The 13600-nt window shown below is 40.8% G+C and overlaps 1 protein-coding gene across 2 annotated transcripts in view; it reads right to left on the bottom strand.

The window, feature by feature from the left end:
- Nucleotides 1–13600, bottom strand: part of LOC110959998 (cytochrome c oxidase assembly factor 5) — a 523208-nt gene that overhangs the window by 164146 nt on the left and 345462 nt on the right. The gene's annotated exons all lie outside the window — the stretch shown is intronic.

The raw sequence follows: 13600 nt of genomic DNA, 5'->3' as shown, positions 1-13600 counted from the left end.
TACTGCAGTATTGCAACACCACATTGTGCAGTGTATGGAGGCTGTGAGCAGGGTAACAGGTGAGCAGTGTGCTTGAGCTGCAGTGAATCAGTAAAGGAGAAGTATGGACCTAATAGATATGCATGTTCTAAATCAGAGGTGTCCAACGTATGGCCATGGGCCAAAGCTGGCCATCCAGAGGGTCCAACCTGACCCACAGGATGACTTTGCAAAGTGTAAAAGATACAGAGATGACATAAGTGCAATGCTTCAGTGAAAATATCTTAAACTTGTCGCCTGCATTGCCACAACTTTTCTGTATAAACTGTATACATGTAAAAGGCAGGGGGAAATAGTTCTGATCTAGTTTGTTTGGTGTGTCACTTCAGGTGGTCAGGATCACTACACAGATGTGGAAATGAATGTAAATTTAAAACAAGAAAAGCACTGAGATAGTGCAGTACTCCAGCAAGGCTGTTCATTCCCCTGTATGGCATTGTCAGAAATGCAGCATATTTTTGTATTAGTGCAGTGTTTTTTATTAGTTATTGATGATCTAAAATCACAGCAACATAGAATGTGTCCATTTAATATAGATGTACACACAAATGAAATGACCATGCTCTGAGCACAGGTGTGTGTTCTGCATGTGTATGTTCTGTATTTATACCGGATCACATGACCTACATATGTAACGGGAGGCAGGAATTGATGGGACTCAGAAACACCCCCACAGTTTAATCAGCTGTTCCTTGGATCATTTCTGATGGATAAGTCCTGATAAGTCCTCAGAGGTGGATTTGTAGTAGGATCACAATCAGCTGATGTAGTGTTCACTGGTTGTCATGGTTACAGTGACGCTGGGCCACTATCTAACAATGATACAGAAATCTTTAACTAATCCGTGGATCCAGACTATAAGCTGCATCTCTGCCAGAATCTAATCACTTGGTCCTTGTGTCATTTCTGACCTTTAATGGAAATTTCATCCAAATCCGTTGGTCTGTTTTTGAGTAATGTTGCTGACAGACAAAGAGACTAACATACACCGACCGTAACATAACTCTGCCTACTTGTCTGAGTAACAATTCCTAGATCTTGAGAAATGTTTTGATCATAAAGTAAAATACGACATCATTCAGTTCCAGATAGCTGTGACTCAATGTTTGTACCTCTGTAGACACTCCGTGGTCTCTCAGTGCTAATGCATGTGTATAAATGATAAACAGAGGCATAATATTAACATTGAACTTATTTTTCTTAAGAAATTTCAATTTGTTCAGTGTTTTGCAAAAAGGTAGTAATTAAATATGAACATTTTCAGAATGTACTTATACCTTTTTTTTGCACTAAAACAGGGAAAAATGTGGAGTTGTGGTTATTATGTTGTGATTTTCCTGCTCTGGCCCACTGGAGGTCAAACTGTGCTGAATGTGGCTGCTGAACTGAAATGAGTTTGACGCTCCTGTTCTAAAGGATGTGTAGTATCTGATCGGAGATGCATGTTGGGATATATGATGCTCATTAGAATAGATGTGGTTTTTGCTGAAGGAGGTCATCTCTGTGATTAGATTGGGGATCATTATGTCCAGGAAATGTTAATTGTTCTTTGGGGCTCGAATGACTCTTTGGGTGTCTTAATGATGGGGGGTTGATCTGTAGGGTCTTGTTCCATGACCAGATGTCTTTTAATTAGGAAACATATGTTGTGACCTCATACTTTTCCAAAACACATAAATATGATCTCAGATTGCTGTTAGGGGAGATTCATTTGGCCGGATTCTCCCAGACAGTCTCTCTGTCTGATCGATGCTGTTCTTCCTTATAATAAACTTATTATTAAGCTAGTCAGTGTCAACGGACGTTTCTCCTTCACCTGTACATCACGGACATCAGAGAAACTACGACAGAAGGAACAGTGTAGAGTAACTTCTAAGCCTTTTAACGCCAGAAAGAGATTCTACCAGAGGGGCATTTTAATAAGGTTTCACCTGTAAATGTCTGTTGTAGCTGGATTTGAACACGGACATTTAATGGCCAAAGGTGTAGCTGCTGAGCAAATTATGTGTCATGTCTTTAAAGGGCTTCATTTGATAAACAGTGACACATACTCCATTTAAAAAGTGTAGAACACTTTCATTGTAGGAAAACTGTATCGCTCTTAAATGTCAAATTGCAGACTTCACATTTGTCCGTTTATAAACGTGTTCCGCTGCTGCACTCGTCTCAGACTTCAGATCAGCTCAAACCTACATCCAATCCATTTCAACACAAAGGGCTTCACTGACTTTTTTTCAATCAACAGTATCACTAAAGCATCTCAGTCTGATTTGTCAGACAGTAAACAACAGCAGTAGTTTGAATAGTCCTATATAGCATTAAGATTAATAATTAAATACGGTATAAACAGCATGTTCTTTGCATGTGTGGGACCATGTGTATCGAGTCTACGTCATTCACAGTGCCTCAGATGGGGACATGTTGATACTAATTAGACGGCTAAAAAATGCCCCCTCTCCTTTTCCAATGAGTATTTTTAATTTTTGAGAGGTTTCAGCCTGTCAGCCTGACAACACTGACCAGACATGACAACAAATAGAGCCTATTAAAAGTCTTCACCCCCTTTGGCAGTTTTTCTCTTTTACTGCTTTTCAACACTGAATCAAGGTCAGTGTAATAATATCAATAGTCACTAATATGATGACTTTACAGCCCTCTTCATGTCCAGTGATAAATGCTCTGTTGGATTGACCTCTTGGCTCTGACTTTGCCTCTGCAGAACATTGACCTTGTTGTCCTTAAATCCTGTCTGTGAAACTCTGGCTGCCTTCTTCAGGCCGTTGTCTTGTGGGGAAACAAATGTTCTCCAAAGTTCCATTTCCCTTGCAGACTGCATCAGGTCGTCCTCCAAATACTTTGCTGCATTCATGTGACCCTTTACAAATCTTCCAGGGCCTGCTGCCAAGAAGCATCCCAGTACCATGATGCTGCCACCACCATGCTTCACACCATGATGCTGCCTCCACCATGCTTCACATCATGATGCTGCCACCGCCGTGCTTCACATCATGATGCTGCCACCGCCGTGCTTCACATCATGATGCTGCCACCGCCGTGCTTCACATCATGATGCTGCCTCCACCGTGCTTCACATCATGATGCTGCCTCCGCCGTGCTTCACATCATGATGCTGCCACCGCCGTGCTTCACATCATGATGCTGCCTCCACCGTGCTTCACATCATGATGCTGCCTCCACCGTGCTTCACATCATGATGCTGCCTCCACCGTGCTTCACATCATGATGCTGCCTCCACCATGCTTCACACCATGATGCTGCCTCCACCATGCTTCACATCATGATGCTGCCTCCACCGTGCTTCACATCATGATGCTGCCACCACCGTGCTTCACATCATGATGCTGCCACCACCATGCTTCACATCATGATGCTGCCACCACCGTGCTTCATAATGATGCTGCCACCACCGTGCTTCACATCATGATGCTGCCACCACCGTGCTTCACATCATGATGCTGCCACCACCATGCTTCATAATGATGCTGCCACCACCATGCTTCATAATGATGCTGCCACCACCGTGCTTCATGTTGGCCATGGTGTGTTTGTGATGACATGTATTTAAGATGCAATGCAACCTCTTTTCAACAGTGACTCTTTCTTGTGGTGAAGAACACACACCAGTTGCCGTTTGCATATTATCTGCCACTGCATCCGCTGAAGTTTGCAGCTCCTTCTGAAAAGCCATAGGTGTGTCTTTCAGTTTTTTGAAGATGTCCTGCTCTAGGAGGATTTTTGCTCCATATTCCTTCCCTTTCTTAATGGTGGGTTTAACTGCACTCCAGGGGATGTTTGGTGGTTTGGAATTTCTCTTGCATCTACTCCCTGACCTATGCTGTCTGAAAAGCCTTTTACAGAGCTGCTTGGAGTCTTCTAACGTCTTTAGGGTTTAGTTCTATCCAGGTGTAGTGATTCACCAGGGACTGAACCTTCCAGATAGAGGGGTCCTTATGTTATGCTTTGGGCACATTCACTCCTTTCAGATGGTCTCCATTGTGTGATGTCTGGCCTGATGTGCTGCACCTTTGGTCAGTTAGGTGAGTCACTTTAAAGGAGGCGAATACTTTATACAGCCATTTATTTGACATTTTTATATTTTAAATAAATGACATTCCTTTGTAGAAATCGGATTTTACTTCAATGATAAATTCTTTTCAGAAAAGCCAAAGTAATTTGACCGTGACAAATGTTGAAAAGCAACGAAAGTGGAAAACTTCTACATGAATCATTTTTAAAAGGCGCTGTATTCTGTTTTTCAAGGTGGGCATGATTTTTGTCTTTCTTTTCAAACTGCCTACGTGTGGTCACTTAGCCTTCACTTGATTACAGTCTGACCATGCCTTTTGCTTCTTAAAATGGAGAGCTCTTCTGTCAGTTCATGATCTGTTTTTCAGGCATCTAATCTGTTTCAGCTTTTAGTGTCTTTGTTCCTACTTTACAAAGGATTCATTAACATAGTGTTGTAACTTCATTTATGATTGGTGTTAAAGCAGCAGTACTGTTGTTAGATTGATCAGAGAGAGAGAGGACTGAGTCTCAGCAGGATTTGCCCAGTTCTTACTTTTCTCCTACTTTCAGATGTTTCTGTGATTCTTGTTTAGAAGCAGACTGAAAACAAGGTTAACAAGGTCAACAGAAAACAGAGATTTTATTCACTGATCCATTCAAACAGCAAATTCATTCATACACACTTTTTCTGCTGCACCTGGAAAATGATGGCCTCCTTTATGGACGATTGGACAAACACTGGCTGTAGACTGGAGGTAGTTGCTCACCCCTGTCCTGAGCCTGCAAATCACTGCCTTTCTAATGCATCTGCAGCCATTTCACTGGTGTCATAGTCATGTTTTTACTTTCCTTTTTAAAGATTTGTCGTTATACATTTAATTGTGAAACACATTTTTGTGATTAAAAGTTGTTCCAGTTGACTGACACGTGAATCTCACAGAATCAGTACATTAGTGGCCCTAATGAGTCACTGCCGGCTTTATATTCTACTGTATGAGATGTATTTATTGTGGCTGTAAAACTGAACAAACTATGATCCTGGCAGTTATCTCCGAGTCTCTTGACGTCAACAAAGCAGAAATATCTCTTCTCCTGCAGACCACCTGTGTGTGTTCTCACGTCACTCACGGTGCTTTTAATGTTATCGCAGATATGCTGATGTTGAACGGGTAATGCAGTCTTTTTTTAGAAAAAAAACATGAAAATTGTTAATGAAGATGGTTCACACCGTAATAACAGAGCGCATGAAAGTGCCTCTACAGAGTGAATATATTGGTAGAAGGATGCAGAGTTTCCCACTGCCAGGCAGGAGGCCTTGAGGAAGACCAAAGAGGAGGTTTATGGATGTGGTTAAAGAGGACATGAAGGTAGTTGGTGTGAGAGAAGAGGATGCAGCAGACAGGGTTAGATGGAGGCAATTGATTCACTGTGGAGACCCCTGAAGGGAAAAGCTGAAAGGAAAAGAAGAAGATGAAAGTGCCTCTACATAACAAGATGGACCTCAGGATCAGTGAACAAATGTCTAATCAAGTCAAAATGGTTTGTTAAAAAATAAACAAACATGTTTGGTTTTGTTTGGACTGAACCCAGCAGATTTCTGCACAAAGTTTACTGCCATGCGGTTTATTTTAGCAGATTGTTTTTGACAGGAAACGTTCCCAACAAAAACCAGTGTAGTTATTTTGACCTTTCTCTGCTTCTCCTCTTGGGGGTTTTAGTTTTTTGTTTTTTTATGTTTGATGATGCAGCAGGACCACAAATTACGAGACAGAAGCTGGAGCTGTGCTGGCTGCTTTCCCTCCAATCCCTGTTATTAGCAGCTGTCAGATGGAACATTACCAAACACCTTCCATGGCAGATGGGTTGTTCTGGAAATCCACTCAAATGGACTTTTATCAGCCAATGACAAAACCACATTAAACTCGTCAAAGAGGAAATGAAAGAAAGAAAAACAAGACAATGACAATATTTGTCTTTCATTTAAAAAAAGAAAATTGTCGCTCTCCTCCTGACATTTCATTCACATCCAGCAGTTTACTCGCTCTGATAAAGTGATGATGTTTGATAAGAGCAATTTGTCTGGAAGGAGTTTAACTTCAGTTTTCTTTTCATTCAGCTCCACCAAAGGAAGAAAAGCTTCTGATGTGTAAAAGTCTTCGACTCCTGCAGTAAAAAGTCTGTTTGAAAAACCCATCCACATATTTTGATTTAATTATCTAACCTCTCATGCTTTGATCAAATTTGGTTCCGCTTTCTTTAAGGCGTGTGTTGCAGTTGTGTTCTAAGATAACTGTGCTTTAAGCTGGCTAATGACATTAAAATGGACAGCTGCTCACCAAGACAAATGATTAATGAGCTCTGTCATTCAAGACTTGAACAGACGAATTACCTACAACTAGGTGCTTTTATTCTGTATGTTTTTAAAGCACAAACAACAAGGAAATGGACTGATCTGGTCACAGTGGGACTTCCCTCAGTCTGCACTACCAGTGTTTACTTTGGACACACCTTCTCATTAATGGTTCTTCTTTATTTTCACGATTATTTCCATGTAGATTCTGACTGAAGGCATCAAACTATGAAAGAACACATCTGGAATTATGTAGGAAACAAAAAAATGTGAAATAAGTCAAAACGTTTTATATTTTAGATTCTTTGCTTTGATTCCTGCTTTGAACACTCTGGTTATTCTCTGGATGAGCTTCATGAGGTAGAACCTCAAATGGTTTCCAACAGTCTTGAAGGAGTTCCAGAGATGCTGAGCTCTTGTTGGTCCTTCTGCCTTCACTCTGTGGTCCATCTCATCCCAAACATCTGGACTGGGTTTAGGTCAGGTGACTGTGGAGGCCAGGTCATCTCCATCATCTCCTTCTTGGTCAGATAGTCCTTCCACAGCCTGGAGGTGTGTTTGGGGTCATTGTCCTGTTGGAGAATAAATGATGGTCCAACTAAACCAAACCTGATGGGATGTCATGTCACTACAGGATGCTGTGGTAGCCATGCTGGTTCAGGGTTCCTTCAGTTTGGAATAAATCCCCAACAGAGACCATCATACCTCCTCCTCCATGCTTCACGGTGGAACCGTGCATGCAGTGACCATAGTAATTTCTTAATTTTCCATTATGCATAATTATATCATCTTTTACTTTTGGCACATTGTACCCAATAAATATTACACTACAATAGTGCATTTACTAGCAGGTCAGTGCATCAACAGTGAATTGAGAAATTTATGGCCAGAATTAAATCAAATAGTGTTATTTCAATTTCTTAATCCTCTCAAATTTATGGAGAACCACAGCATATTAAATTCACTTTATGAGCTCCAATTAGTTTGTCTTCTCTTTATTTACTTGAATTCAGAGGTCTGCCGCTGGATTTCAGAATCAGTGAAACAACCACAGTGTTTCAACACAAGACGGGCAAATCCGCCTTCAGCTGTGGCAGAAGGGCAGAATTATCAATGCAGGAATGCACAAACCAGGCATGAGTGGTGTTTGTTTGACAGATGCTTTGGCATTGACGTGTTCTCAGAGCTACAAACACTGTTCAGTCTATTGACAGCAACATCACTGACACAATAAGGAAACACTTCAGCAGACTTTCAACACATTTCAAGATGATGGAAGTCATCTTATAGATTTGCTTCGTGGTCTTCTGCTTCTTCTTGAATGAGGTATTTCTTAAGACATCACAACAACAAAAAAGGCAAACAAGCCATCTCTCAGATGTTCATGATTCACCCCTCAGGTACTGTAGTCGTGCAATGAAAAATGAAAAAACGGAGCCAATATTTGTGATTATAGAGCAATACATTTAAACAGATTGTCAGAATTTTAAGGTTATGTTTTCAGTTTTCTTCCATTTCATTGATCTTTGCTGTGGAACTTCATAAATTCAATACTCTCTTCTCAAAACACCACACTGGCCTTTTAGAGCCGCGTTTATTACTTTAAATTTCCTACAAAAAATAGTGAAACATGACTTGGAGAACTCAGTAAATTCTCTGAATATTTCAGTGAACTATTCAAAATGCTTTACATAATGCACTGAAGGCTTTAGAAGAGATTAGAACTGCATAAAAACAAACTGCAGATTAAATGAGAGAGGAGTCTAAATTGGACTTAAATGAAAATGGCATACAACAGTTTAACTAAAAGCAGTGGAAAAAACAACAGCTTTTGGCTTCATTCATTAAAAAAAGGCTACAGTTGGGGCTTATCTACGCTCCAAAGGGAGCTGATTTCAACAGTGAGCAGCATTATGGCAAGAAGCCATTTCACCATGTTTGAAGTCTGGGCACCAGCAGTCCACCAGTCCCTGCAGATCTGAAAGACCTGCTGGGATTGAACTCAGCACACAGATCTTTGATGCATTAATGCAACATCAGTGGAATCTTTGAGAACAGAAGTCATGGAGGAGCATGAGAGGCTACAGAAAAGCAGCAACTGGAGAGCAGAAGAGGCTTTTGGGGACAAATTACATTACATACACTGATTCACTGAAAAAATACATTTTTTATAAAGTAGTGTAAATTAAAACAGTCAAAATTTCACATTTTATTAACAAAAAAGTACATTTATTTTCTATACGTGAGGATTAAGAAGAATCTAAACCAGCCTCTTTAGCTGGCCTAAAATCCTCTCTGTTACCTGGACTGTGAAGCTGTGGAGCATCATGATGTCCAGCAGACTCAATGCTCATCAGTTCAGAGGCAATGAGGCTCTGCAGCACTGACATTTAAAGAGTCAAGAACATGGATGTGTCCTCAGCAGGGAAATAAAACAATCAGAGGCATTTTATGATGAGGTGAATCCTTAATGTTTATCTTTACACCAGAGCCTGACTGTGCTGCTAGAGAAAAAGTGTTGCTTTAAGTGCTTCGAATCTGCAATGTTTAACACCTGAAGTTGCCTTTGTTTGTGTACTAGTCTGATAACATTTCCATATGAGCAGTTGTCTTCATATCCCACATCTCTGTAAAACTAAATTCCTGCAGATGTGTACAACCTCAGATCACAAACGTGACGATGAAATTTATGTCATGCCTGAGCTGTTTATTTTTATGGAAAATGTGTCTGTAATCGTAGAATAACTGTCATGGCATACAGACCAGGGACAAATTAATGGAAAAACATGATCCTTTACCCCATCACTGAGGGGATCCAGTGGGTCTGCTGTGCTTTGATGGTCCAAACAAATCCATAGTTATTCTGAGGGATCCCCTTCATCCAATGATGAAACGGTGTTCCATCCTGATGGGAGTGGTCTCTTCTGTTATGATGATGCCTCCATCTTTGGGGCATGAGGGGTCACTGAACAGCTGGATTTCTATTAAAATGATCTGAATTATAAGCTGTGGCCTTAAGAGTGACCACATCTCAAACCAGCTGCATATCTTTGGGCAGAGTGTGACATGGATCGTATGTCCTTCATTTAAAACCTGATGATTTTATCCAGGACAGTGGATTGCTGAAAGGACGAGCATGTGGAATTACAGCAACTCTCTCTGACATCTCTTTCCAAGCATAGGGTAGACGTATTTCAAAAATAAAAATGCCAAAGACCGTCTCTACAGCCGGTATTTGGTTTGTCCACCCTCTGCTGCTGCAGCTTGGAGGGCTTCCTGTAGGAGAACACTCACTCTGTAAGCCATAGCTACTGATGATTACACACTAATGAAAACAGAATTATGACTACTGCATTTGGAAAAACAGATCTCCGTGAATCACACTCACTGCTCATTTAGAGCTCAAGGAGGATTTCCTCTCGTGGTTTATTCATGTTGCAAGATCTTACGAAATATTGATTGTTGAACATCCTGTGGTCCCTCTGACACAAAATATACAAGTTAAATTAAACCCAGTGCTTTAAAGAGTGTGATACCATGTGTGGCTTTTTCATGGTCATAGTCTGGATTTTACTTCAGTATTTTATAAAGTCTTTAATTCAAAGTGCAGAGGTTGCAGTGACACAATGAGCCTTTCTGAGCACGCTCAGTTGCATCTTCTTTTCAGGTAGCATCTCTACTGACAGTCTCATCGATGTTATTAAGCTTAGAAGCCATTTCTAAATGAACTGAAGTGATAACTCTCTACACGGTTGAAGGAATCAGTCAGTGCAACGTCCAACTTTCTTTGGACAACAATGGAGCGCCTCACAGAAGAATAACATCTATCAGGCCTCAGACACAGTTACAGTAGGTGAAAGTAGGAATCCGTTTGACTGTGTACAATTAAGAAACAAGAAAAGTACAGAATACAGTCAGCTTGCTGTTTTAACCCTCTAAACCTCAACACTTCATCCATGGTGAGAAGTGGAGAAAACTCAGAAAGGTAGGAAGTTGAAAAAAAGAATCTACTTGGATAAAATTTTGTCCAAGTGAAAAAAAAAATGTTGACACTACAAACTGTAGATACCATATGCGTCAGTTTAGGGGGGTACGGTGGGGACATGTCCCCCCCACTTTTTGTCAGGGGTCATTTTGTCTCCAACACATTCAAATTCTTCACATGTAAGCCGTTGTAAACCCAGTTATTTTCAGTAGTATAGAAAATTCCGACGCTCCTGAACGCACCATCCGCACTCGGCCGAGAGTTGCACAGACACGCAGCACACCTTCGTGAGGTTTTAAAAAAAAAAACAAAAAAAAAACGCGCAGATGCTAAATTTGCGCCTGTGCCAAGTGGAAGCTCCGACCAGAGGCGTGTAGGGGCAAAATTTCGGCCGGGAGAATTAGTGCTATAGCGGCCCACAGACCTCTCTACCTGCATGTACCGATAGCTCAACAGGTTGAGATTCCGCCTTTGGTGCCGTGGTTGTGAGTTTGAGTCCAGCTCGTGGCATTTTGCCGCCGTTCTTCGACATTTGCTCAAAGTGCTGTGGTCTCCGCCCCCCCCCACCACCACCACTTTTAAAAACAAACTGACGCCCTTGGTAGATACACATAACTTTGCTTTCGTTTCCTGTGAGTCAGTGGTTGGTTGAAGCTGAATAACTGATGGATTATTGGCTGCACCAGGAGCACGGCAGGTTTTTAAATTCACTTTTTTTTTGCAGAATTTTCTTACTGTGAATGCTTAGTTTTTGCAAATTTTAAAACATGGCAGGTAGCATGACATAATTTTGATGAAATGTCGTGATTTTAAGCTTAAATTTGCACAATTTTCCAAACTGAACTGTACGTCACACATAATTAGGAGCTTCAGAAAGAGAAAAATCCTACAAATCTTCTTGCTTTTACAGTTTCAGGCTGTGAATAAATCATTTAATTTTGCTGATTTTTTTTTTTTTTTAAAGATAATATGCCTTTCAGACCTTCTGGTTGGTTCTAGAGGTCAGACGGTTCACTCTGTAGATAAAATATACAAACTAAAAGTGCCTGGAGCCAACATGCATGTGGATGTGGGAGCAGGCAGGGTCCTTCTTTACTACAGTTGATGCAGGCCAGTCAAACTGAGGAAGGTTCCAACTGTAAAACCTGAATTAAATTCAGCAACAGCACAACAAAACAGCGTCTTTGTAGTAGTCCTCTGGAGGCTCACAGTTCAGTTCCTCGTTCACTGAATCTTTTTCATCTCTGCTTTGAAGCATCAGTCACTCAGATTAGTGACTCCCATCTTCATGGTTACTAATAAGTGGAAGCTGACAGTTAACATCTTATTATGACAGCAATATGCATGGATGTGTGCATTAAACATTAAACATGAATGCAAAATGTACTACTGTAGTTAAAGTTAAGTAAAAAGAAGCATAAAATGTATGAATCTGTCATTTTAATAAATATGAGGATAAAAATGTGTGGGTGAAGGAATGACACTGAATCCATGTAAGAATGTGAGAAGGCCAGAACTAATCGTGGTTTGGGAGAAGCAGTTTTCACCTGCTTTGGAATTTGTAATTAAACTGAAGAGAGGGAGCTGATGAAAGTGACTTTATTTGTGTGAATGTAGATTATAGAACAGTTTGAACACCACACGTCATCCTCACAGTAAACTTTAGTCGGTTTGTTTTGGTCAAGCCGCCATCTGATGCATCGTCAGTCAACTGGAAGTTAAACCAGAAGAATGTTTGCTCAGTATGTTGTCTGCCTTTATATTTATTTGCTTTGCTTCGCTACGTCAGACATTACAAGTGCACGACTGTTGTACCGTCTGGAGACATCGACCAAGACTAACTAAACTCACATGACGGCTGAGGATGTAGCCAGAGATGTCATATTTATTCATAACTTTGATTTTATTGACAGAGAGGTGATTATCTACAAGCAGTCAGTGAGAAGTCTCACATATCTCCAGCTCTGAACAAATATTTAATACCACCATCGATTTAAATTAAATTTTATTGACTCAAAAAGGACACTCGCTGCTCAAAAAGGCAGTTTAAAATCAAACCCACCCTTTCCTCTCCTGTAGGTTATTTACATGCCAAGATCCGGCCAATCAAATGGAGGGAAATCATCTGAGAGTCTGACTGTGATCTATCAAAAAAGCAGATATCAAAGAGGACCATATGAGCGGTTATGGAGGGAAAAATCAATTTGGTAATCTTTTCATCCTTGTTTATCTCTCAGTCAAAAGTGTGCACAAGAAACATTTCTGATCGGGTCTGTTGGCCTTCGCTCACATGGCATGTTCAGAAGGTACGTGCAGATAATATGAGAACTTTAAAGATCAATTACAGATCTGAAGGCGCTGCTGATGGAGCCGTCTGCATCCAGGAGGCATCATATGCAGCATTTGTCACAGTTTCCTCTGTTCCAGAGCACCGAGCACCACCCACCAGACACAGAGCCTGTTTGTGGAAGTGACAAGACGATACAGAGGAGGTGATGCTGGCCCACGTACAACACACATAAAGAACATCTAATTAGAAATACCACACTGTACATGTACTGTTTATGCCAGCATATAGCATGCTGCATTATCTTGAACGCTGAATTTAGCAAAATTACCCTCACATTTAGCAGTGAAAGCGGTTATAAATTACCCTGAAACTGAAAGAATGAATACAATTAGAAGTTCAGCATTAATGGACTCAGGCTGATTTGTTGGGACACAGAGTAAACACATTCCTGAGTAGCAGAGAACAGCCTGCGGTTAGCAGTTTGCTGGCAGCATGTGTGGAGTTCCTGCTCTGGTGGAGTCTCCTGGACAGTCGGTGCTGATGCAGGTGGTGTTTCCCACTCAGACCAGTAAAGACTGGGGGAGAAAAACGAGACAGAAAAGTTGGTTACTGCAGCCGCTGAACAAGAGGAGACAAAGAGTCCAGTTGGGGTTTATGTTCTACACTCACAACAGCATCGCTTTGTTGACTCTTAATTAATGAGGGGATTAGCGGGCTGGTGGAACTTTCAGCTGTCATGTTAATTAACAAATAGCTGCTAGCAATAATCAAATAAATTATTTAGTTTGAGCAGTGAATCAGATTCAGAAAGTTAAACATCTACACACTTCTTAAAAGACTTCATTTTTCCTCAGATTTGATATGAACGGGTTAAGGATTTGTAATGAATACAGCAGACAGGATATAA

The sequence above is a fragment of the Acanthochromis polyacanthus genome, chromosome 14 (genome assembly GCF_021347895.1).
Source record: "Acanthochromis polyacanthus isolate Apoly-LR-REF ecotype Palm Island chromosome 14, KAUST_Apoly_ChrSc, whole genome shotgun sequence".
In the NCBI taxonomy this organism is placed as follows: Eukaryota; Metazoa; Chordata; class Actinopteri; family Pomacentridae; genus Acanthochromis; species Acanthochromis polyacanthus.
This window is presented reverse-complemented; position numbering and strand designations above follow the sequence as displayed.